The following is a 25,697-nucleotide window of genomic DNA, read 5'->3' as shown; positions in this document are numbered from 1 at the left end:
TACAGTATCGGGAAGCACAGCTTGGGGAACTTCAATATCGACGGGCTTGCTAGCTAAATGGCAATTGGCACATACAATTCGTCCAGTTGCTTCTCGTGGGTTTTCATAACCCTGCTGCGCAAAAATGGGATATGCATTTGAAATAGATGTCCGAGTTATTACGTATATCATGATCGCTACAGAAATCGATCGAGTTATCTGTTCCTTTACCCAAGAAAAAGTATTTCTATTTTCCATGTCCAATCGCAGATCCCAGAATTTCTACAATAAATTAGATAGGTAGCTAAGCTAATCTAGTTCCCTATACACGAATCTGTTGTCATTCTACTGCAACAGTTGTACTGCAATGATGAATACCTTAAAGTAGGTATAAATAGAAAGAATTTTGCTAAAATGGAAAAGGGCTTTCTTTCTAAAAAAGATGCTTGCTAATTTGATTAATATTAATATCGGGAGATCAAATGAATTTATGCTTCACTAATTGAATGATAAATGACTACAAGCGAAGGAGATAGACGATTTAAACAAAAAAAGACCCAAAATTTCAAACATGTATCTAGAATTACTGGAAAACTACAAACAAAAATAGTGAAAATAAGCTCGTTAGGAGCCCATCCAAAATCGTTGTAGACCCAACGAATTACTAGTTCCCAACCACGGGTGGAGTGAAATCCAACAAAAAAATCAGTAACTAAAAGAATAAAAAAAGCTTTTATTGAGTCATTTAAATTATAGAAGAATTCCTGAACCCAAGAATTCAAAATGACAAGTTCCTCTTTACCCAGAAAAAAAGAACCACTTAGAATAGCCAAACAGATTATATTTGTCGAGAAATGCAAAATGGTATGGAGATGATCCTCATTATTTATTTTGACCCATTGTATTATTTCCTTGTGTATTCCTGTAGGAGGTTTTTGTACATGTGTCTTTAGTTTCCCTTTTATCATCTCGTCCAAGAGAGAAAGTTCTTCTAATTCTATGAATCTTTCTAGAATCCTTTTCTCTTGAATATCAGTTAAGAGAGTTTCGGATTGCCTGGTATTCCACCAATTCTTAATCCAAAGTTCCAGACATTTGTTAAATGAGGAAGAGACCCCCCAAGGCAAAAGTACGATAAATACAAGATATAGTAAAGAAGGCAATGCTTTCTTTTTTTTCATTTTTGATCCGTAAATGGAGTTGTTAATGAATATGCTTCATTCGCTGACTCTATTCCATTCCCTGACTCTATATGATGATATTTCTATTTCATGATATTTCTATTTCTTTGAAGCAAAAACTATATAGGTTTGATACCCTGTATCTATTCTTCTTTTTTGTATATTAGTTAGTAGTGGAATTTCAGTGCATTGGGTTCTTTCTTAGATCTAGATGGAATGAAATAGTGAAATAGAATAAAAAAAAAGCCCTTTCGGATGAAAAAAGAAGAATAGTATGCGATATATCTCACTTGGATAAAAAAAAATTAAAAGCAAATTTCTCTTATCCTCGTTTGTTCCTTCCTTTAGATAAATACTTAAAAATCCCCTTACAATAACAAATCCAATTTAGAAGGGACTTCCTCCCCGTGTTGAGAAAACTTTTCTTCTTCCAATTCTTCTTTTCTTCATTCAACTCAGTTCAAAAAAGATACCTCAAAATACTTCAATTGGTACGCGCAAGAAATAGGCCAATTCGGCAGCTTTTTGTTCAATTTCTCGTGGAGTAAAAAATTGATCATCAGTACGAGTCAAGGGAATGATCCCCTGGCCCCGGATTTCCATATAAAGAATACGACGAGGATAAAGACCCTCTTTAACCTGAATTCTAATTGATTGGATATCCCGCATAAGGAATCGAAGGAAGACGCGACGTTTTATTCCAGGGAATCCCCAACGAAAAATGCACACTATTCCCTCTTTTCTATCGAATCGGTCATAACCACTACCTACATTCCACAAAATAGTACACCACAAGTAGGAGCTAATGAATAGAGCCTGCGATTCCGTAGAAAGACATCACGACCCCCTGCGGAAAAAAAAGAATTTCTTGAGATGGAAGTATAGATATAATATTCTTACCAAGATAACTGGAAATCCCAACCGATAAGAATCCTAGTGAACCTAGAAAAAGAATACAGGCCCAGAAAAAATTACCCCTTTTTCGAGAACCTTTTAGAAGTTCTACCCATATGTGTTCTGATCGCCAATTCATATTAGATATACTAAATCCAGCAGCGGTCGATTGAAATTGAGAGAATAAGCTAAATAATTTTGACTTTACTTTTTTTGATTCTGAAATCGCCTTCAGCAACTAGTACTCCTGTGAAATAATAGGTTAGATACATTGACTTTCTATTCAAAAAATATTCGTTGATTCAATTAAAATAAATAAAATAAAACTCGCTATACCTGGCTCTGCATATTCATGCATTTATGCTCGTAGCCTATATCCGCATCCATAACCGTTTTTCATTTGTGTGTAGAAAGTGTGTGTAGAAAAAGCCACATACCCTACCATATTATATTACTTACACTAAAAAATACTAGACAATCTTATTTTTTTGCACATAAAGAAATAAAGAAGTCATTGCAATTGCCGGAAATACTAAGCCTACTAAAGGCACGAAAATAGAAGGTAAGTTTAAATCCGTCATGGAATAGGTGTCTCAATTCAAATTTACTATTTCTATCTAGTCGAAAAATATCTTAAGATTCTTATGATATAATTAAGTATATCTATTATAAGGAATATTGACTATTGTATTGTATTTTTTATTTTAGTTTGAAAAATATTCTGTAAAAAAAATGAAAGGATAATAAGAAAATTCCAAAAAAGAGAACTAATTAAAAGATTTTATTTGATTTTCCCATCCTCATGGCCTTTCTATCTTTCTAATCTAATTTGAAATTGGATTCAAAAGAAAGCGGTTAGAATTTACTTCCTGCATACATACTTCTCTAGAAGCGCATACAATTGATAATACTATATTTTATTATTTTATTATTTTATTTGTATTTCTTTATTGTATTATACCTTAATATATATATTCTAGATATATAGAATAGACGAATCTCGATTTGTCAAGTCTCATGATCATATCATGATCTATTTTTATTCGGCTCAATCTTTTTTTTTTCTAAAAAAGATTGAGCCGAGTTTAATTGCAATCAATTAGAAGAATAAAGAAGAATTACTGCATTTCATAACTGATTTTTTTCTCTTTTTATTTCGTTTCTTTTTTATTTATACCTTCTTTATCTTTAGTTTTATCTAGTTAATCAATAGTATCTACCGGCTCGAACTCGAATTTGATCGCCTTCCATACTTCACAAGCTGCGGCTAGTTCAGGACTCCATTTGCAAGCTGCTCGGATAATTTCATTACCTTCGCGAGCAAGATCGCGCCTTCGTTACGAGCTTGTACACAGGCTTCTAAAGCCACTCGATTAGCTGCTGCACCAGGTGCATTTCCCCAAGGATGTCCTAAAGTTCCTCCACCAAATTGTAATACAGAATCGTCCCCAAAGATTTCGGTCAGAGCTGGCATATGCCAAACATGAATACCACCTGAAGCTACCGGTATAACACCTGGCATGGATACCCAGTCCTGAGTGAAAAAAGATACCGCGAGCACGATCTTTTTCAATAAAATCATCGCGCAATAAATCAACAAAACCTAAAGTCATTTCGCGTTCCCCTTCTAACTTACCTACTACTGTACCGGAGTGGATATGATCTCCCCCAGACATACGCAATGCTTTAGCTAATACACGGAAATGCATACCATGATTTTTCTGTCTATCAATAACTGCATGCATTGCACGGTGAATGTGAAGAAGTAGGCCATTGTCGCGGCAATAATGAGCCAAAGTAGTATTTGCGGTGAATCCCCCAGTTAAGTAGTCATGCATTACAATAGGAACCCCTAATTCTCTTGCAAATACAGCTCTCTTAATCATTTCTTCACATGTACCCGCAGTCGCATTCAAGTAATGCCCCTTGATTTCACCGGTTTCGGCCTGTGATTTATAAATAGCTTCGGCACAAAAGACAAAACGGTCTCTCCAGCGCATAAATGGTTGTGAGTTTACGTTTTCATCATCTTTGGTAAAATCAAGTCCACCACGTAGACACTCATAACACGCTCTACCATAATTTTTTGCGGATAATCCCAATTTTGGTTTAATAGTACATCCCAATAAGGACGACCATACTTGTTCAACTTATCTCTTTCAACTTGGATACCATGAGGCGGGCCTTGGAAAGTTTTTGAATAAGTAGGGGGAATTCGTAGATCCTCCAAACGTAGAGCACGTAGGGCTTTGAAACCAAATACGTTACCTACAATGGAAGTAAACATGTTAGTAACGGAACCCTCTTCAAATAGGTCTAATGGATAAGCTACATAACAGATCCATTGGTTGTCTTCCCCAGCAACAGGCTCGATGTGATAGCATCGTCCTTTGTAACGATCAAGACTGGTAAGTCCATCAGTCCAAACAGTTGTCCATGTACCAGTAGAAGATTCGGCAGCTACTGCAGCCCCTGCTTCTTCGGGCGGAACCCCAGGCTGAGGACTTACTCGGAATGCTGCCAAGATATCAGTATCCTTAGTTTTCATACTCTGGGGTGTAGTAAGTCAATTTATAATCTTTAACACCAGCTTGAAATCCAACACCTGCTTTAGTTTCTGTTTGTGGTGACATAAGTCCCTCCCTATAACTCTTGAATTAAGAATTCTCACAATAACAGGGTCTACTCGATGTTAATTAGGCGTAATGAAACTTTAGAAAAAATCTCGTAAAACAAAAAAAAAGGATATTCAATTAATATAATATCAACTCATTAAAGAAAATTGAGGGCATGCTTAGGTTAATGAATATGTTTCATTCATATATAATGCGTACACCCTGTGTATGTTCTATCCTATAGGAATTCCACTATAGGAATTCGATAGGAATTGAGTTGTTGTTATGGTAAGTTAACACGGTTCGTTATTAAACCATGGATTTGATTTACCAAATCCATAATTATTGTATACTCTTTGATAGATATAGCGCAACCCAAATTAATTCCTAATCCTTATTTTACAAGTTCTTAATAGTTCTCTTTTCTTATTTTGAATGCAAATACCTAACTAAATACTAATAAAATTCTTTGTTGACAGCAATCTATGCTTCACAGTAGTATATATTTTGTATATCGAAGTCCTAGATAGGAAAGTAGAGTAGGCACAGATCCTCCACAAAAGGCAAAATGTATGTATATGAAAAAAAGATTGATTGAACTTTCCAACGGACTCATTCCATGAGTAAACGATTGAATGGGATTCGCTTGGGCAACGAAATCAAGTCCTGGTCCCCTTTTCTCTCTTATTGAATTAACTAATTCATTTCCTTTTTACTTTTGGATTTTTTTTGATTTGATTTGGCATTATTCAACAATAAAAAAAGAAAATTTCGACAAATTCCTTTTTTTTTAATTATGTGATAATTATGAGAACCAATCCTACTACTTCTCCTCCCGGGGTTTCCACAATTGAAGAAAAAAGTACAGGTCGTATCGATCAAATTATTGGACCCGTGCTGGATGTCACTTTTCCCCCAGGCAAGTTACCTTATATTTATAACGCTTTGGTAGTCCAGAGTAGAGACACTGCCGATAAGCAAATTAATGTGACTTGTGAGGTACAAACAATTATTAGGAAATAATCGAGTTAGAGCTGTAGCTATGAGTGCTACGGACGGGTTGATGAGAGGAATGGAAGTGATTGACACGGGAGCTCCTCTCAGTGTTCCGGTCGGTGGAGCTACTCTCGGACGAATTTTCAACGTTCTTGGGAGCCTGTTGACAATTTGGGTCCTGTAGATAGTAGTGCAACGTTCCCTATTCATAGATCTGCGCCTGCCTTTATCGAGTTAGATACGAAATTATCCATCTTTGAAACAGGTATTAAGGTCGTCGATCTTTTAGCTCCTTATCGACGTGGAGGAAAAATAGGACTATTTGGGGGGGCTGGAGTAGGTAAAACAGTACTGATCATGGAATTAATCAATAACATTGCTAAAGCTCATGGGGGGCGTATCCGTATTCGGTGGAGTAGGGGAACGGACTCGTGAAGGAAATGATCTTTATATGGAAATGAAGGAATCCGGAGTAATTAATGAAAAAATATTGAGGAATCAAAGGTAGCTCTAGTCTATGGCCAAATGAATGAACCACCGGGAGCTCGTATGAGAGTTGGTTTAACTGCCCTAACTATGGCGGAATATTTCCGAGATGTTAATAAGCAAGACGTGCTTTTATTTATCGATAATATCTTTCGTTTTGTTCAAGCAGGATCAGAGGTATCCGCTTTATTAGGGAGAATGCCCTCCGCAGTGGGTTATCAACCTACTCTTAGTACAGAAATGGGTTCTTTGCAAGAAAGAATTGCTTCTACTAAAAAGGGATCTATAACTTCGATTCAAGCAGTTTATGTACCTGCAGACGATTTGACCGACCCTGCCCCTGCCACAACATTTGCACATTTGGATGCTACTACCGTACTTTCCAGAGGATTAGCTTCCAAGGGTATTTATCCAGCAGTAGATCCTTTAGATTCAACCTCGACTATGTTACAGCCTCGGATCGTTGGCAACGAACATTATGAAACTGCGCAAAGAGTTAAGGAAACTTTACAACGTTACAAAGAACTTCAGGACATTATCGCAATTCTTGGCTTGGATGAATTATCGGAAGAGGATCGTTTAACTGTAGCAAGAGCAAGAAAAATTGAGCGTTTCTTATCACAACCGTTCTTTGTGGCAGAAGTTTTTACTGGTTCTCCAGGAAAGTATGTTGCTCTTGCGGAAACTATTAGGGGATTTCAACTAATCCTTTCCGGAGAATTAGACGGCCTACCTGAACAGGCTTTTTATTTGGTGGGTAACATCGATGAAGCTAGCACGAAAGCTATAACCTTAGAAGAGGAGAACAAATCGAAGAAATGAAATTAAATCTTTATGTACTGACTCCTAAGCGAATTATTTGGGATTGTGAAGTGAAAGAAATCATTTTATCCACTAATAGTGGCCAAATTGGCGTATTACCAAACCACGCCCCCATTAACACAGCAGTAGATATGGGTCCTTTGAGAATACGCCTCCTCAACGACCAATGGTTAACAGCGGTTCTGTGGAGCGGTTTTGCGAGAATAGTTAATAATGAGATCATCATTTTAGGAAATGATGCGGAACTGGGTAGTGATATTGATCCGGAAGAAGCTCAAAAGGCACTTGAAATAGCCGAAGCTAACTTGAGTAAAGCTGAGGGTACGAAAGATTTGGTTGAAGCGAAGCTCGCTCTCAGACGAGCTAGGATACGAATCGAGGCTGTCAATTGGATTCCCCCATCCAATTGAAGACAATCCAGTGGTTTATAGTTGATACAAAGAAAAAGGGAAGAGGGGTAGAAAAAGTTATTAGATAGTGAAGCGAAGTAAGTCCAATGCTATCTAGTAATTTTTCTACCTACTTACCTACTATTGGATTTGAACCAATGACTCCCGCCGTATGAAAGCAATACTCTAACCACTGAGTTAAGTAGGCAATTTATCACCACAAAGGAAGACCCATTACTTCGATCGATTATATATTGAATCCCTTTTCTAAGCAATACCGCTCTGTTATTGGTCTGTTATATACTAAATACTAAACTAAATACTAAACAGATACAGATCAAAGGGGTATCCTCTGGCATTAGAAAATATTCATCTTGACAAGAAATTATCTATATGTTAAGATATCTGTGATAAGGGCTATAGCTCAGTTCGGTAGAGCAACTCGTTTACACGTGCGCCAATGCTTTTCAAAGGAGCTTATTATGCAATGAACATAATCGATCTTATTGCAAAATCAATGTCTTACTTCATAGATTCGAGAGAATAGGAGAACAGTAGCCTGACAAACAGTCGGTTCAGTCCGATTCAGGTGCCAATTCAGGTGCCTAATCAAATAGAACCCTTATGGATTTGCTAGTTGATAAGGTAAATATCCAGCCCACTAAATGCTAGGCGTAATGAGGATAAGGGCCTCCAAAAAACTTCTTTTCGTTCTATGAACTTTAAGGTGTATGAAGTCTCATAGTTAACTCTTGCAGTGGAACGATAGAGACTCCATTTCACTTAGGTTGATTTAATTTAGACCGGAGGCAGACCTAAGTCAAGGTAATCCTCCTTTGAAACACTTTGGTATTGCTCCTAGATAGATCATAATACAAAAAATCAATCAGAGCACAGGGAGCCATCTCATTATCTTTCCGTAAAGAAAAACTATGGTGGACTAACTGATCTTTAAATCAGTTTATGAAAGAGCCCAATGCAAAAAAATGCATGTTGGGTCTTTGAAACAGTTCAAATCATTTCGATAATAATCCGTTTGATCTGTTTTACCGAGAAGGTCTACGGTTCGAATCCGTATAGCCCTAATATGCCCTTTTTTAGATTTTAGGATCTCTATCCTATGTTTTCTTTAGTTTAGTATAGTTTTCATTTTCTCATTAGTATTTGTTTATAGACTGGATAGGCGCCTGCGACATAGAATAGAGATAAAAGCATTACCAAAGGCTCATTCATCGAAAATCAAAATCATACAGACAGGAAAAGAAAAACGAATTTCTATCAAATCAATAGAAGAAAGGATCCTTTCCCTGATTTGAATCCCGTCCTCCTTCAAATAGGATATCTCTAGACTTCCCTATAATAACTGCAATGATTTTATCCATTTTGCGAATTCCTACTTTGTTTTAAGTATATTTATTACTTTGTTTATAGATACATTATGTAAATTGATCAACTTTAAATAGAAAAAATAAAGTAAAGAGTAAATAAGAAAACAGAATATTCTGTCTCATAGTTCTGAAATAGAGTTCTTTATTTTTATTTTATAGTATTACTTCTCATTAATTATACTGCATAGATTAGTCCTACTATCTTAATTAGGTTCTAATTTAGTAGTATTCTCATTTTTATTTAATAGTCTCTTATTATTTTATTATTAAATATTAAATAAAGGATAGAGCTATTCTTTTTTCTAGAGATTCTAGAGAAAGCGAGACAAAGTGAAACGAGAAAGTTTTCTTTATATAAGAATTAGATCTACATACACCATATCTAAATAGAATGGAAATCCAAAAGAAAGGGAGTTGGGATTCCATTGGATGAATCTTTAAAGAAGATGCAGCACAGAGGAAACAAAGGCTAAACTAAGCGCTTTTGTTTGAACAAAAAAGATTCTTGTTTCACCGAGGAAAAGAGAGAAGTTCTGGATAAATTGACAATGCTGAATTGAATTGACTAATTTAAGTTCCGCCTATTCCACATTAATGGGAGTACATTATGTTTCTGCTTCACGAATATGATATTTTTTGGACATTTCTAATAATAGCAAGCCTTATTCCTATTTTGGCATTTTCGATTTCAGGACTTTTAGCCCCGGTTAGTGAAGGACCAGAGAAGCTTTCTAGTTATGAATCGGGTATAGAACCCATGGGAGGGGCTTGGGTACAATTCCGAATACGCTATTATATGTTTGCGCTCGTTTTTGTTGTTTTTGATGTGGAAACCGTCTTTCTATACCCTTGGGCAATGAGTTTCGACGTATTGGGTGTATCCGTTTTTATCGAAGCTTTGATTTTCGTGCTTATCTTAGTTGTTGGTTTAGTTTATGCATGGCGAAAAGGAGCCTTGGAATGGTCTTAACTGAATATTTAGACAAAAAAAAAGAAGGAAAAGATTCTATTGAGACAGTTATGAATTTGATTGAGTTTCCCTTACTTGACCAAACAAGTTCCAATTCTGTTATTTCAACTACACCAAATGATCTTTCGAATTGGTCAAGACTCTCCAGTTTATGGCCCCTTCTATACGGTACCAGTTGTTGTTTCATTGAATTTGCTTCATTAATAGGCTCACGATTCGACTTTGATCGTTATGGATTGGTACCAAGATCAAGTCCTAGGCAAGCAGACCTAATTTTAACAGCCGGTACGGTAACAATGAAAATGGCTCCCTCTTTAGTGAGATTATACGAGCAAATGCCTGAACCAAAATACGTCATTGCTATGGGAGCCTGTACTATTACAGGGGGAATGTTCAGTACGGATTCCTATAGTACTGTTCGGGGAGTTGATAAGTTAATTCCTGTGGATGTCTACTTGCCGGGCTGCCCACCTAAACCGGAGGCAGTTATAGATGCCCTAACAAAACTTCGTAAGAAGATATCGCGAGAAATAGTTGAGGATCGAACTCTATCTCAAAATAAAAATAGATGTTTTACTACCAGTCACAAGCTTTATGTTAGGCGCAGTACTCATACAGGAACTTATGAGCAAGAATTGCTCTATCAATCACCATCTACATTAGATATATCTTCTGAAACTTTTTTCAAATCCAAAAGTTCAGTACCTTCCTACAAATTAGTGAATTAGGAGAGGGGCTCTTTTGTGTAGAAAAATAAAAAGCAGGGCAATCTTTCAAACTTGCATCCGAAATGTGAAATATTTATACAAAGAGGGAGAGATGAAGACAATGCAGCAGGGTTGGTTATCTAATTGGCTAGTCAAACATGAGGTGGTTCATAGATCTTTGGGCTTTGATCACCGAGGAATAGAGACTTTACAAATAAAAGCAGGGGATTGGGATTCCATTGCTGTCATTTTATATGTATATGGTTACAATTATTTACGCTCCCAATGTGCTTATGATGTAGCACCCGGTGGATCTTTAGCTAGCGTGTATCATCTTACGAGAATACAATATGGTATAGATAATCCAGAAGAAGTCTGCATAAAAGTCTTTGCCCAAAAGGATAATCCTAGAATTCCGTCTGTCTTCTGGATTTGGAGAAGTGCCGATTTTCAAGAACGCGAATCTTATGATATGGTGGGAATCTCTTATGATAATCATCCGCGCCTTAAACGTATCCTAATGCCTGAAAGTTGGATAGGCTGGCCCTTACGTAAGGATTATATAACCCCCAATTTTTATGAAATACAAGATGCTCATTGAATGATAAGAAATTCATGCTCACTTATACAACACAACTCCAGATTTTATTCAAGTCAAGGAATATTTTTAGGTTCTTTTCCTAGATGAAACGGAATACCTATTTATAATTAATTCCTAATTATACAAAAGCATTCCAGATAGACTGAGCAAAAAAAGGGTTTCATTTGGATTCCCCTATTTTGAAAATCGCATATTAATTTCCTTCATATGAACAGAAAAATAGGATGACTCAAAGAAGTTCTCTACCAGGAACTTTGTACCGCGCACATTACTTAGCACAACTAGGAAAATAAGATAAGATAAAGATAAGCAAGACTAAAAAAATATTCGTCGGAATAGCGGAATACAAAATTAAGAAACGCAAAAAAATAAAGGGGAATCTCACCCCCTTCTTTATCATAAAGAAAAGATATATTTTAAAACTTCTTTAAAAAGAAGTGCCTCTATATTTATATTATAGATTTATCCACTTAGATGAATAAATATTATTAATGAATATGTATCACAATCCATCTCGAGGTATTTGGATCAATACCTATTCGGTGGATCTTTTTTTTTTCTCTGCCAGGAACCAGATTTGAACTGGTGACACGAGGATTTTCAGTCCTCTGCTCTACCAACTGAGCTATCCTGACCTTTTCTTGTGCATCATCCTAGTAGAGTATTTGTATCTATGTCAATTAAAAGGACTAAAAATTAATTAAAGTATTTCAAATTTAAAATTTGAAAATGGGGGGGTAGTCCTATGCATTGTGCATGGTTTACTTAAATAAAACTTAAAAATAGAGTGAATAACCAAGATTTCTTGCCGATACTCTAATAAAAAAGAAATCTATTCAATGAATAGGATAAGATCCATTGAGTTCTCTTCGCATTCCTTTGTGAAAGAGTAGAATGAGAAAGCTAATGAATCTTAAACCCATTGCATTGATAAAAAGAAAAAAAAGAGGATAAATAATAATAATATAGTATAGTTAGGGAATAAAAGAGGATTTGGGGATAGAGGGACTTGAACCCTCACAACTTATAAAGTCGACGGATTTTCCTTTTACTAGAAATTTCATTGTTGTCAGTATTGACATGTAGAATGGGACTCTCTCTTTGTCCTCGTCCGATTAATCCACTTTTTTAAAGATCTCGAAAACTTTGAATTTGAATTGAAGAATTTGATTATTCAATATTCGATTGGAGTGGATTCACAATAATGAAAAAAAAAAATTATGATATGAGTTTTTTATTTCATAATCATTATCATTTCTAATTTCATTTTTAAAAAAGATAAAGAACCTATATTATAATTATAATATAATATGAGTTCTGTGATTAATCGTTTGCTATGTCAGTATCTATACGTGTTTATTAAATGTATAAGGTATAAAACCCCTCTTTCTCTAATTTAGAATTAGAAGGAATTCCACTAACAACACAACGTAATTAACTCGATTCGTTAGAACAGCTTCCATTGAGTCTCTGCACCTATCCTTTTCCTTTGTATTCTAGTTCGAGAACCCCTTGTTTTCTCAAAACACGGATTTGGCTCAGGATTGCCCTTTTTTAATTCCAGGGTTTCTCTGAATTTGGAAGTTACCACTTAGCAGGTTTCCATACCAAGGCTCAATACAATCAAGTCCGTAGCGTCTACCGATTTCGCCATATCCCCATTTCCCTCTTCTTTGAGACCAGGATTCCTTGTGTAATTTCATCCATCTCTTAGTTTTTTTTTTGAATCATTGAGTTCATCACTCAACGTAGTCTAGCAGTTCAGTTCGACTCTATTTGAGAGACCTCGCTTGCTTATTGCAATTCAGAATTGAATTGATTCTATCCTTGATGTATTTGCAATTCAATCCGAATCAATTATCCAAAAGTTTTTATCTCCCCCACCTCCCGTCTTACTTTTTTATAGTATTCAAAATTATACTATAACGCTTGATATTTATTCTTTTTTTCTAATCAGAATTAGCAATTTTATTTACTCTGACTCTATGTTCCCCTTAGTGAAATATTAATCCTCAAATTATTAACAAATAATAAAGTCTATAATGATCAAATGAAAATACCAATAAATTCTATAATTTTATTTTTTAATATCCTATAGTTAAGCATATCAAGCTAACTTTATCTTTAAGAAGTTTTAGTATTTTTTTATTTTTATAAGTATAACTTCAAATTTAGAACTAGTTAATAGCTAAGATTAATAACTAATATCTGAGATTTTACGGATTTCCTATACTATACCTATTTCTATTTGTTACACTATTTCCGTTATGTAAGCCCACTTAGCTCAGAGGTTAGAGCATCGCATTTGTAATGCGAGGGTCATCGGTTCAAATCCGATAGTCGGCTTTTTTTTTTCTCTATCGATGTTCTACGAACAAGAATCTCTTTTTTTCCGAATTAAATGGAGAATCCAGGATCTTTTATGTTTTTTACCTTACAATTTTGCTAGATACAAAACAATAAAATAAATAATATATATACAAAAAATAAAGATTTTGATGAAATTCCATTTTTTTGGGTACTTTAGTTGATTTTACTCTGTTTATCCTGTAGTTTAATTCAGTTTTAATTTCGATGTATTCTGTAATGTAAATACAATGAAATTAATTGTGTAAAATGAAATTTCAATAAAATAAAAAAAGGAGTCTTCATGTCCCGTTATCGAGGACCTCGTTTAAAAAAAATACGCCGTCTGGGAGCTTTACCAGGACTCACTAGAAAAACACCTAAATCCGGAAGTAATCTTAAAAAAAAATTCAATTCTGGGAAAAAGGAGCAATATCGTATTCGTCTTCAAGAAAAACAGAAATTGCGTTTTCATTATGGTCTGACAGAACGACAATTACTTAGATATGTACATATCGCTGGAAAAGCAAAAAGGTCAACAGGCCAGGTTTTACTACAATTACTTGAAATGCGTTTGGATAATATCCTTTTTCGATTGGGTATGGCTTCAACCATTCCTGGGGCCCGCCAATTAGTCAACCATAGACATATTTTAGTTAATGGTCGTATAGTCAATATACCAAGTTTTCGTTGCAAACCCCGAGATATTATTACTACGAAAGATAACCAAAGATCAAAAGGTCTGGTTCAAAATTATATTGCTTCATCGGACCCGGGGAAATTGCCAAAGCATTTGGCGATTGACACGTTGGAATATAAAGGACTAGTAAATAAAATCCTAGATAGGAAGTGGGTCGGTCTCAAAATAAATGAGTTGTTAGTTGTAGAATATTACTCTCGTCAGACTTGAACTTAACGAAAAAAGGAAAGGTTCATAGAATTTTCTTCCCCTTCCCCTTTCCCCGAACTAAATCGCCCTAAGACCATTACCATTAATTTGTATTTTCCCATCAACTAGCTAAAATTGATTAACCCTAGGATTAGGATCCTTTTTTCTTTTTTCCTCTATGTGTATTTTACATACCACAGTAATTTGCTATAGAGAATTTCTAATTTCTATTAAATCAAAATAAGATAATATAAGATATTATTGCTGGAAAAAATTGTTATTTGATTTGATACATTGTGATCCTTAACGTTGATGAATTAAGAAAAACGGAAAGAGAGGGATTCGAACCCTCGGTAAACAAAAGTCTACATAGCAGTTCCAATGCTACGCCTTGAACCGCTCGGCCATCTCTCCTACATAACTTATTATGGAAAATAAACTGAGTGAATAGCGAGTTTTCTTATTCCTGCAGTACAGGTACAACCGCAACCACTCGGGGGTTCCATAGTTCTATTGGAAAAATTCCTTTTGATCTAAGTGGAAGGATACAGGATTTTTTACTAGAAATTGCGCTCGCTATAAAAAAAAAGTTTTAATTTGGGTTTTCCCGCAACTAAAGAAAAAGAAAATGGAAGAATTCTTCTTATTGCATAATAAAATAAAGAAACCTTAGAATTCCGTTTGCATAAGATACGCTACACCATACTATCGAAATCAAAAATAGGGTATGAGACAATTAATAACTTTGAAAACACGAAATAGTTGATAACATAAGTTGTTGTTCAGAAATAGCAAAGTGGAATGAAATCCAGTCTTAGTCAAATATTTCATATCTCTTCGTGTCCAAGCAGAAGGAAAAGGATACAATTTGAGCTGAGCGGAAAATCCATATCTCTATCTCTCTTATCCATTTAAAGCATATGGATTTAGAGTAGAGCATATGGATCAATCTATTTATAATTATAAGAATCGAATGTGTTTGTTTTTATGTTATTTTGTGAAGGAATGAAAACAATTCTATATAGAATGGGTTGGGAATTATGCCTAGATCCCGTGTAAATGGAAATTTCATTGATAAGACCTCCTCAATTGTAGCCAATATTTTATTGCGAATAATTCCGACAACCTCAGGAGAAAAAAAGGCATTTACTTATTATAGAGATGGTGCGATTTGACTCTTTTTTTTTGCTTTTTTTTAGCCCTACCTATACCTCAGTCTTACGAAAAAGAGAGGGGGTTGGCATAGAGAGAACCAAATTTGTAAAGCAAACAAACCCACGCTTCGGGAAGGTGAGGCGAACTAACAATTCCTTCCGTCGTGTATCCTCGATTGATGCGGCTTCAGATACTTCAATTGTAGATTTGAGTATTGAGCGAAAGGTTACACCTACAGGATATGGTATGGTATGGATTACAGGCCAATCCTACTCTATTAGTATCCGTAGGCAGCATAGGGGAGAAAAGCACTACACCTAGAAATAGGAATCAACAAGAGAAAAACTTTGTTAGAAATTACCCCTTTCCTGATCGGTATCAGGGCTGGGAAGAATGGTTGGGATAACAAACAACCATCAGGTTTGTACTTTGGATACCCCTATAACCATCAAAGATCGTTGAAGTAGCTAATTCCTCTAAATAGGAGGCGTTGAGAACAAAGAAATTATTGGAGCTATCGTTTTCCTCTAGCATTAATAGAATTCATTGGTGTTAAGAAAAACCTCTTGTGGGAAGGTTGGCTAGAGATTTCTTGGAAAAATACCAGCCCCTTTCGGTTCATAATGAGACGGGACTAATTCTATTTTGATTCTATAGATTATTTCGCTTAGTACTATTATGTACAGAAGGGAGGAGCCGTATGAGATGAAAACCTCATGTACGGTTTTGGAACGGAGATTTTTTGAATAGAATGAACGACCGTAACGGATGTTGGCTCAATCCGAAGGAAATTATGCGGAAGCTTTGCAAAATTATTATGAAGCTACGCGACTAGAAATCGATCCCTATGATCGAAGTTATATACTCTATAACATAGGCCTTATACACACAAGCAATGGAGAGCATACAAAGGCTTTGGAATATTATTTCCGGGCACTAGAACGAAACCCCTTCTTACCGCAAGCTTTTAATAATATGGCCGTGATCTGTCATTACGTGCGACTATCTCCACTATAGAAAGAAAAAAAAAAAGAGAGGATCAAATTTTCTAGTAAATACTAGAAAAAAGGGCTTTCTACATAGGGATCGTAAAAACAACGATTTTTCCCTATCAGCTGTAGGAAGGAAGGACACTTCACGAGAATCAAAAAACGAAGAAAGTATGGCCTATACTACTACTCTATGGATAAAGTTTCTCAAATTGATAGAGAAAGCACCGTAAAGATCAATTAGTGAGCGACTGGGTCGATACAACTAAAAAAAACTGCTTACTTATCCCATGATATGGGGCAAAATTTAGGAATCCGCTTATGTAATAGAGCCGATCCACTAAGGGATTAAGCAGCGGTGTAGTATCAGATCCCAAAGATAGTAAGTTCTTTTTTCTTTCTTATGGAAAAAAGTCTTTTTCAAGGATTCTATAGAGATTTCATATATGAAAACGGGATAGTTACCTTTCAGAAAATTTGAACGAAGGCTCTATATCTATCTATGCTTCATTCTTCTGAAGGTGGGAAAAAAGATCAAACTGATTATTGATAAAAATTAGGGTTTGAAACTTAGGTAATTAATTTCTTCTGCTTAACCCAAGAACAAATTGGATCGATTTTTGATAAATCGAATTCAGTTAAGATAGGGGAAATTCAGATAGCAATTTCTGAGCCGTATGAGGTAGGAAACTCTCAAGTACGGTTCTAAGGGAAGGAACTTCCTATTCCGACCGAGGAGAACAGGCCATTCTACAGGGTGATTCGGAAATTGCGGAAGCTTGGTTTGATCAAGCTGCTGAATATTGGAAACAAGCTATAGCGCTTACTCCGGGAAATTATATTGAAGCACAGAACTGGTTGAAGATTACGAAGCGCTTTGAATTTGAATAAGACCATGCTCCTTCTTTTTCATAAAATGGGTGGTTTGGTTGTTGATCCATTAATCAAATAAATTAGGTCGTAAGATCGAATCAAGAATTTCATTATATCCATTTCTTATACCTTCTATTTTATATGATATTTCATAAGAATAAACCATAGGGATAGGGTCTAGAATAGAAGTAATAAACTGAATAAAAAGAGGGGGCAATCTAAATATTGCTAATATATTAGGACCATCTTATTAATAATTCTAATGAGTTATCTTGGAATTTAGAATCAAATAAAAAACCCTATATTATGCTCAAGGAAAGTAGATATAGATAGGAGCTTATGCCCTCAAAAAAAAATACCTAGTTTCTTAAATTAAAAATAAAAAAGATTTTTTTCTTACGTCGAGAAATATTTGTTTTTCAAGATAAACAATGTCCGTTAGGCACCTAATCTTTATGTCATAATAGACCCGAACACTTGCCTCGGATTGACTTCAATATATAATTGCTCCAGTGAATAACTAAAAAAAAATAGAAGGATGGTAGATAGTAAAGAAAAGAACTAATCACAATATCTATCTTTCAAAATCTATCTTTCAAAATCTATCTTTCAAAATATATATCTTTCAAAGATTCACTAAAAAGACAGTTGGCGGGTCTCTTTGTATGTCTTGTCCGGAAGAGGAGGACTTAATGATTATTCGTTCGCCGGAACCAGAAGTAAAAATTGTTGTGGATAGGGATCCTGTAAAAACATCTTTTGAGGAATGGGCCAGACCCGGCCATTTCTCAAGAACACTAGCTAAGGGCCCTGATACTACCACTTGGATCTGGAACCTACATGCTGATGCTCACGATTTCGATAGTCATACTGGTGATTTGGAGGAGATTTCTCGAAAAGTCTTTAGTGCTCATTTCGGGCAACTTTCCATTATCTTTCTTTGGTTGAGTGGCATGTACTTTCATGGCGCCCGTTTTTCCAATTATGAAGCATGGCTAAGTGATCCTACTCACATTGGACCCAGTGCTCAGGTAGTTTGGCCTATAGTAGGGCAAGAAATATTGAATGGTGATGTAGGCGGGGGTTTCCGAGGAATCCAAATAACCTCTGGTTTTTTTCAGCTTTGGCGAGCATCTGGAATAACTAGTGAATTACAACTCTATTGTACTGCAATTGGTGCATTGATTTTTGCAGCGTTAATGCTTTTTGCTGGTTGGTTCCATTATCACAAAGCCGCTCCCAAATTGGCCTGGTTCCAAGATGTAGAATCCATGTTGAATCACCACTTAGCGGGATTATTAGGACTTGGGTCTCTTTCTTGGGCGGGGCACCAAATTCATGTATCTTTACCAATTAACCAATTTCTTGACGCTGGGGTGGATCCTAAAGAGATACCACTTCCTCATGAATTTATCTTGAATCGGGACCTTTTGGCTCAACTTTATCCTAGTTTTGCCGAAGGAGCAACCCCTTTTTTCACTTTAAATTGGTCCAAATACGCAGAATTTCTGACTTTTCGCGGAGGACTAGATCCAGTAACCGGTGGTCTCTGGCTGACCGATATTGCGCACCATCATTTAGCTATTGCTATTCTTTTCCTAATCGCAGGTCATATGTATAGGACCAATTGGGGTATTGGCCATGGACTTAAAGATATTTTGGAGGCTCACAAGGGCCCATTTACAGGACAAGGCCATAAGGGTCTTTATGAAATCTTAACAACGTCATGGCATGCTCAATTATCTCTTAACCTAGCTATGCTAGGCTCTACAACCATTGTTGTAGCTCATCATATGTATTCTATGCCTCCCTATCCATACCTAGCTACTGACTATGGTACACAACTTTCCTTGTTCACACACCACATGTGGATTGGCGGATTTCTAATAGTCGGTGCTGCTGCACATGCAGCAATTTTTATGGTAAGAGACTATGATCCAACTACTCGATACAACGATCTATTAGATCGCGTCCTTAGACACCGCGATGCAATCATATCCCACCTTAACTGGGTATGTATATTTCTAGGTTTTCACAGTTTTGGCTTGTACATTCATAATGATACCATGAGTGCTTTAGGCCGTCCACAAGATATGTTTTCGGATACTGCCATACAATTACAACCTATCTTTGCTCAATGGGTACAAAATATCCATGCTACTGCGCCTGGCGTAACAGCTCCTGGTGCAACAACAAGTACTAGCTTAACGTGGGGAGGCGGCGAGTTAGTAGCAGTAGGTGGCAAAGTGGCTTTGTTACCTATTCCATTAGGAACCGCAGATTTTTTAGTCCATCACATTCATGCATTTACCATACATGTGACTGTATTAATACTTTTGAAAGGTGTTTTATTTGCTCGGAGTTCCCGTTTGATACCCGATAAAGCAAATCTAGGTTTTCGCTTTCCTTGCGATGGGCCTGGCCGAGGGGGAACATGTCAAGTATCCGCCTGGGATCATGTTTTCTTAGGTTTATTCTGGATGTACAATGCAATTTCGGTAGTCATTTTCCATTTCAGTTGGAAAATGCAGTCGGATGTTTGGGGTACTATAAGTGATCAAGGGGTGGTAACTCATATTACAGGGGGAAACTTTGCACAGAGTTCCATTACGATTAATGGGTGGCTTCGAGATTTCTTGTGGGCACAGGCATCGCAAGTCATTCAGTCTTATGGTTCTTCATTATCTGCATATGGTCTTTTTTCTTAGGTGCTCATTTTGTCTGGGCCTTCAGTTTAATGTTTTTATTCAGCGGCCGTGGTTATTGGCAAGAACTCATTGAATCTATCGTTTGGGCTCATAACAAATTAAAAGTTGCTCCTGCTACTCAGCCTAGAGCCTTGAGCATTATACAAGGACGCGCTGTAGGAGTAACCCATTACCTTCTGGGTGGAATTGCCACGACATGGGCATTCTTCTTAGCGAGAATTATTGCAGTAGGATAGTGGCTAGGAGGATTTGAAAGGCATTATGGAATTAAGATTTCCCAGGTTTAGCCAAGGCTTAGCTCAGGACCCCACTACTCGTCGTATTTGGTTTGGTATTGCTACCGCACATGATTTCGAAAGTCATGATGATATTACTGAAGAACGTCTTTATCAGAACATTTTTGCTTCTCACTTTGGGCAATTAGCAATAATCTTTCTATGGACGTCCGGAAATCTGTTTCATGTAGCTTGGCAAGGAAATTTTGAATCATGGATACAGGATCCTTTACACGTAAGACCTATTGCTCATGCGATTTGGGATCCTCATTTTGGTCAACCCGCTGTGGAAGCCTTTACTCGAGGAGGTGCTGCTGGTCCAGTGAATATTGCTTATTCTGGAGTTTATCAGTGGTGGTATACAATAGGATTACGCACCAATGAGGATCTTTATACTGGAGAGCTCTTTTTCTATTATTTCTTTCTACGCTGTCCTTAATAGCGGGTTGGTTACATCTACAACCCAAATGGAAACCAAGCCTTTCGTGGTTCAAAAACGCGGAATCTCGTCTCAATCATCATTTGTCAGGACTTTTCGGGGTAAGTTCTTTGGCTTGGACAGGACATTTAGTTCATGTTGCTATTCCCGCATCCAGGGGGGAGTACGTTCGATGGAATAATTTCTTAGATGTATTACCCTATCCCCAGGGGTTGGGACCCCTTTTGACGGGTCAATGGAATCTTTATGCCCAAAACCCTGATTCGAGTAATCATTTATTTGGTACCGCTCAAGGAGCGGGAACTGCCATTCTAACTCTTCTTGGGGGATTCCACCCACAAACGCAAAGTTTGTGGCTGACCGATATGGCTCACCATCATTTAGCTATTGCATTTATTTTTCTCATTGCCGGTCACATGTATCGAACTAACTTCGGAATTGGGCACAGTATTAAAGATCTTTTAGAAGCGCATACTCCTCCGGGGGGTCGATTAGGGCGTGGGCATAAGGGCCTTTATGACACAATCAACAATTCGATTCATTTTCAGTTAGGTCTTGCTCTAGCTTCTTTAGGGGTTATTACTTCCTTAGTAGCTCAACATATGTACTCTTTACCTCCTTATGCATTCATAGCACAAGACTTTACTACTCAAGCTGCTTTATATACTCATCACCAATATATTGCAGGGTTCATCATGACAGGGGCTTTTGCTCATGGAGCTATTTTTTTCATTAGGGATTACAATCCGGAACAGAATGAGGATAATGTATTGGCAAGAATGTTAGACCATAAAGAAGCTATCATATCTCATTTAAGTTGGGCTAGCCTCTTTCTAGGATTCCATACCTTGGGCCTTTATGTTCATAACGACGTCATGCTTGCTTTTGGTACTCCAGAAAAGCAAATCTTGATCGAACCTATATTTGCCCAATGGATACAATCTGCTCATGGCAAGACGACATATGGGTTCGATATACTCTTATCTTCAACGAATGGCCCCGCTTTCAATGCGGGTCGAAGCCTATGGTTGCCCGGATGGTTGAATGCTGTTAATGAGAATAGTAATTCGCTTTTCTTAACAATAGGACCTGGGGATTTCTTGGTTCATCATGCTATTGCTCTAGGTTTGCATACAACTACATTGATTTTAGTAAAGGGCGCTTTAGATGCACGCGGTTCCAAATTAATGCCAGATAAAAAGGATTTTGGATATAGTTTTCCTTGTGACGGCCCAGGGCGCGGCGGTACTTGTGATATTTCTGCTTGGGACGCATTTTATTTGGCAGTTTTCTGGATGTTAAATACCATTGGGTGGGTTACTTTTTATTGGCATTGGAAACATATCACATTATGGCAGGGCAACGTTTCACAATTTAATGAATCCTCCACTTATTTGATGGGATGGTTAAGAGATTACCTATGGTTAAACTCTTCACAACTTATCAATGGATATAATCCTTTTGGGATGAATAGTTTATCGGTATGGGCGTGGATGTTCTTATTTGGACATCTTGTTTGGGCTACTGGATTTATGTTCTTAATTTCCTGGCGGGGGTATTGGCAGGAATTAATTGAGACTTTAGCATGGGCTCATGAACGCACACCTTTAGCTAATTTAATTCGCTGGAGAGATAAGCCCGTGGCTCTTTCCATTGTGCAAGCAAGATTGGTTGGATTAGCTCACTTTTCCGTGGGTTATATATTCACTTATGCAGCTTTCTTGATTGCCTCAACATCAGGCAAGTTTGGTTAATTTAGTTTGTTTTTTTGTACTGTATCAGCACCTAGTTCATTACTCTTGATAGAGAGGGAGGATCTGCCTTTTTAGATTTCTTTTTCTATTTATTTTTCCATCTAGGATTAGAACCGTATACTTGGTAATAATAGCAACGACACATTATGGCAAAAAAAAGTTTGATTCAGAGGGAGAAGAAGCGGCAGAAATTAGAACAGAAATATCATTTGATTCGTCAATCTTTAAAAAAAAAGATAAGAAGCAAAGTTTCTCCCTTGAGTTTGAGTGAAAAAACGAAAATGCGAGAAAAATTGCAATCCCTACCGCGTAATAGTGCACCTACACGCCTTCATCGACGTTGTTTTTTGACCGGAAGACCTAGAGCTAACTATCGACATTTTGGGCTATCCGGACACGTACTTCGAGAAATGGTTTATGAGTGTTTGTTACCGGGTGCAACAAGATCCAGTTGGTAAGGATAAAATACCCTTTCGTATTTGTATGGATTTCTGGAATTGATAATCATAGAGGAGCCCTCTTTACCATTCTGTATAAATGGACTATTCTATTTGTATAGATATTGGTAGAGGGGCGTATCCAACCCTCTTTTATCCACTAGTTACCCCTCTTTAGTTTAAGAGTATAGAGCAGTTTGGTAGCTCATAAGGCTCATAACCTTGGGGTTGCGGGTTCGATTCCCACTACCGGCTCCATACTCCTTCTTTATGATATATGCATGATATAATATATACATCATGCATTTGTATCTGGATTTTTTGATTTCCTAAAAGAGTTTTGGTCTAACAGTTTTTTCTCGGAAGAAGCAAAAAAATAAAAGAAAGAATAAAATATGAAAGAAAAGCGTCCATTGTCTAATGGATAGGACAGAGGTCTTCTAAACCTTTGGTATAGGTTCAAATCCTATTGGACGCAATCTTATTTCTATCTATTCTTTAAATAACTATACTAAACTAAAAACAAAGAAAACTTTTTTGCATGATTCAAATGAAAAAGCTTTCTCAACGATTCCTATTCTACTAACAAGAGTAGACATGCAAAATTTATTTGTTACTGAAGAGAAAACCGTTCCAGCTGTTCCTGAATAGCTTCCTTCAAAAGGATTTCCGCTTGCTCGGTGAATGTCTTGCTAGAAGATATAATTTCTTGGAATTGAGGTTTAGTATCTTTTAGATGTTTACGTAACTCATCCAGAAATTTATTTACCTGTTCAATTTCTAACGAATCAAGATATCCTCTTGTTCCGGTATAAATAGTAGCTATCTGCTCTTCCACTGGGAGAGGATTTGCCTGGGATTGTTTAAGCAATTCCCTTAATCGTCGACCCCTTGCCAATTGATTCTGACTTGTTTTATCGAGAGCAGAGGCGAATTGTGCAAAGGCTTGTAACTCTGCGAATTGCGCTAGTTCCAATTTTGATTTGCCAGCTACTTGTTTCATGGCTTTAATTTGAGCCGCGGATCCTACTCTGGAAACAGAAATACCCACATTAATAGCGGGTCGAATTCCGGCATTGAATAGATCCGCAGATAAGAATATTTGTCCATCTGTAATGGAGATTACATTAGTAGGAATATAGGCGGAAACGTCTCCAGATTGAGTCTCAACTATTGGTAAAGCGGTCATACTTCCTTCGCCTAAAAGAGAATTTAATTTAGCGGCTCTTTCTAAAAGGCGTGAATGCAAATAAAAAACATCCCCTGGATAAGCCTCACGGCCGGGAGGTCTTCTTAATAGAAGGGACATTTGGCGATAAGCTTGTGCCTGTTTGGAGAGATCATCATAAATTATTAAAGTATGCCGTTCGCGGTACATAAAATACTCAGCCAGGGCTGCTCCCGTATAAGGAGCGAGGTATTGTAATGTAGCAGGTGAATCCGCCATTTCAGCTACTACAATAGTGTATTCATAGCCCCCTCCTCATGGAAAGTAGTTACTACTTGAGCTACGGAGGATGCTCTTTGACCGATAGCTACATAAACACATATTACACCTTGCCCTTTTTGATTGAGAATTGTATCTGTGGCTACTGCTGTTTTGCCAGTCTGTCTGTCCCCAATAATTAACTCTCGCTGACCGCGCCCTATAGGGATCATCGAATCGATAGCAATAAGCCCTGTTTGAAGAGGTTCGTATACGGAACGCCTGGAAATTATACTTGGAGCAGGAGATTCAATTAAGCGAGATTCGGAAGCTATAATTTCGCCTTTCCCATCAATAGGTTTAGCCAGAGCATTTACAACACGACCCAAGTAAGCCTCACTCACGGGTATCTGAGCAATTCTTCCTGTTGCTTTTACAAAACTTCCCTCTTGTATCATCAACCCATCGCCCATTAATACAATCCCAACATTTTTGGATTCCAAATTCAGAGCAATACCCCTAGTACCTTCTGCAAATTCGACTAATTCACCTGACATTATTTCACCAAGACCTATAATACGAGCAATCCCATCCCCCACTTGAACTACGCGACCTATATTCTCAATCCCTACTTTCCTATTATATTGTTCAATACGTTCGCGGAGAATTTTATGAATTTCGTCGACTCGAAGGGTTGCCATTAGTGTTTCTTGACTCTTTTTTCGGAAGCAAGGGGAAAAATAATGCCTAAATTCTAAACGAAAGTAGAAGTTCAAGGCCTAATTAATTTAATTATCTCTTCCATTCCAGGGACCCGAGAATGCCAATATTAGCACGAATCGTACGGAAATGTAACTCGGTATTCAAACAACTATTCAGAGTTCCTAGAGCTCCTTGTACGGCCTGTTGGAAAACCCGCTGTCGGACCTGATTCATTGCCCTTTGTTTTTCAAAATAAAGGGTTTCGTTTTTAGACTTTTCCAATTGTTCCAAACTAATAGAAGTAGCATTAATCAAATTTGCTTTTTCTCGTTCTATCTCAGAGTATCCATTCATTCGATACTCATCCGCTTCTAGTTCGACTTTCTGTAATCGAATCCGAGCTTTTTCGAGTTGCTCAATGGTCCCTCTACGCAATTCTTCTGAATTTCGAATAGTACTCAAGATCCTCTGTTTTCGATTATCTAATAAATCTTTTAATGAAAGTAGATTATTTTGTAAGTTTACAACTTTTATGATCTCTTCCCGAACCAAACATGAATCTTTCGATTCATTTGGCTCTCACGCTCCTTTTTTTTTTTTTCTATAGCTATTTCCATATCTTTTTTTAAGTAATGAGCCTATCCTCTATCTTCTTTTTTATGTTTATATTTCAATA

The 25,697-nt window shown here is 36.9% G+C and overlaps 4 non-coding genes across 4 annotated transcripts; 2 read left to right on the top strand and 2 right to left on the bottom strand.

Annotated features, from left to right (window-relative positions):
• Positions 1-11,590: 11,590 nt before the first annotated feature.
• TRNAF-GAA (transfer RNA phenylalanine (anticodon GAA)) lies at positions 11,591-11,663 on the bottom strand. The gene has a single exon. It is a non-coding gene; the product is annotated as a tRNA-Phe (tRNA).
• Positions 11,664-13,301: 1,638 nt separating this feature from the next.
• TRNAT-UGU (transfer RNA threonine (anticodon UGU)) lies at positions 13,302-13,374 on the top strand. Its single transcript has one exon. It is a non-coding gene; the product is annotated as a tRNA-Thr (tRNA).
• A 1,216-nt stretch (positions 13,375-14,590) lies between these two features.
• On the bottom strand, positions 14,591-14,677 carry TRNAS-GGA (transfer RNA serine (anticodon GGA)). The gene has a single exon. It is a non-coding gene; the product is annotated as a tRNA-Ser (tRNA).
• Positions 14,678-23,299: 8,622 nt separating this feature from the next.
• TRNAR-UCU (transfer RNA arginine (anticodon UCU)) lies at positions 23,300-23,371 on the top strand. Its single transcript has one exon. It is a non-coding gene; the product is annotated as a tRNA-Arg (tRNA).
• The last annotated feature ends 2,326 nt before the right edge of the window (positions 23,372-25,697 follow it).

The sequence above is a fragment of the Aegilops tauschii genome, unplaced genomic scaffold (genome assembly GCF_002575655.3).
Source record: "Aegilops tauschii subsp. strangulata cultivar AL8/78 unplaced genomic scaffold, Aet v6.0 ptg001265l_obj, whole genome shotgun sequence".
NCBI lineage: Eukaryota > Viridiplantae > Streptophyta > Magnoliopsida > Poales > Poaceae > Aegilops > Aegilops tauschii.
This window is presented reverse-complemented; position numbering and strand designations above follow the sequence as displayed.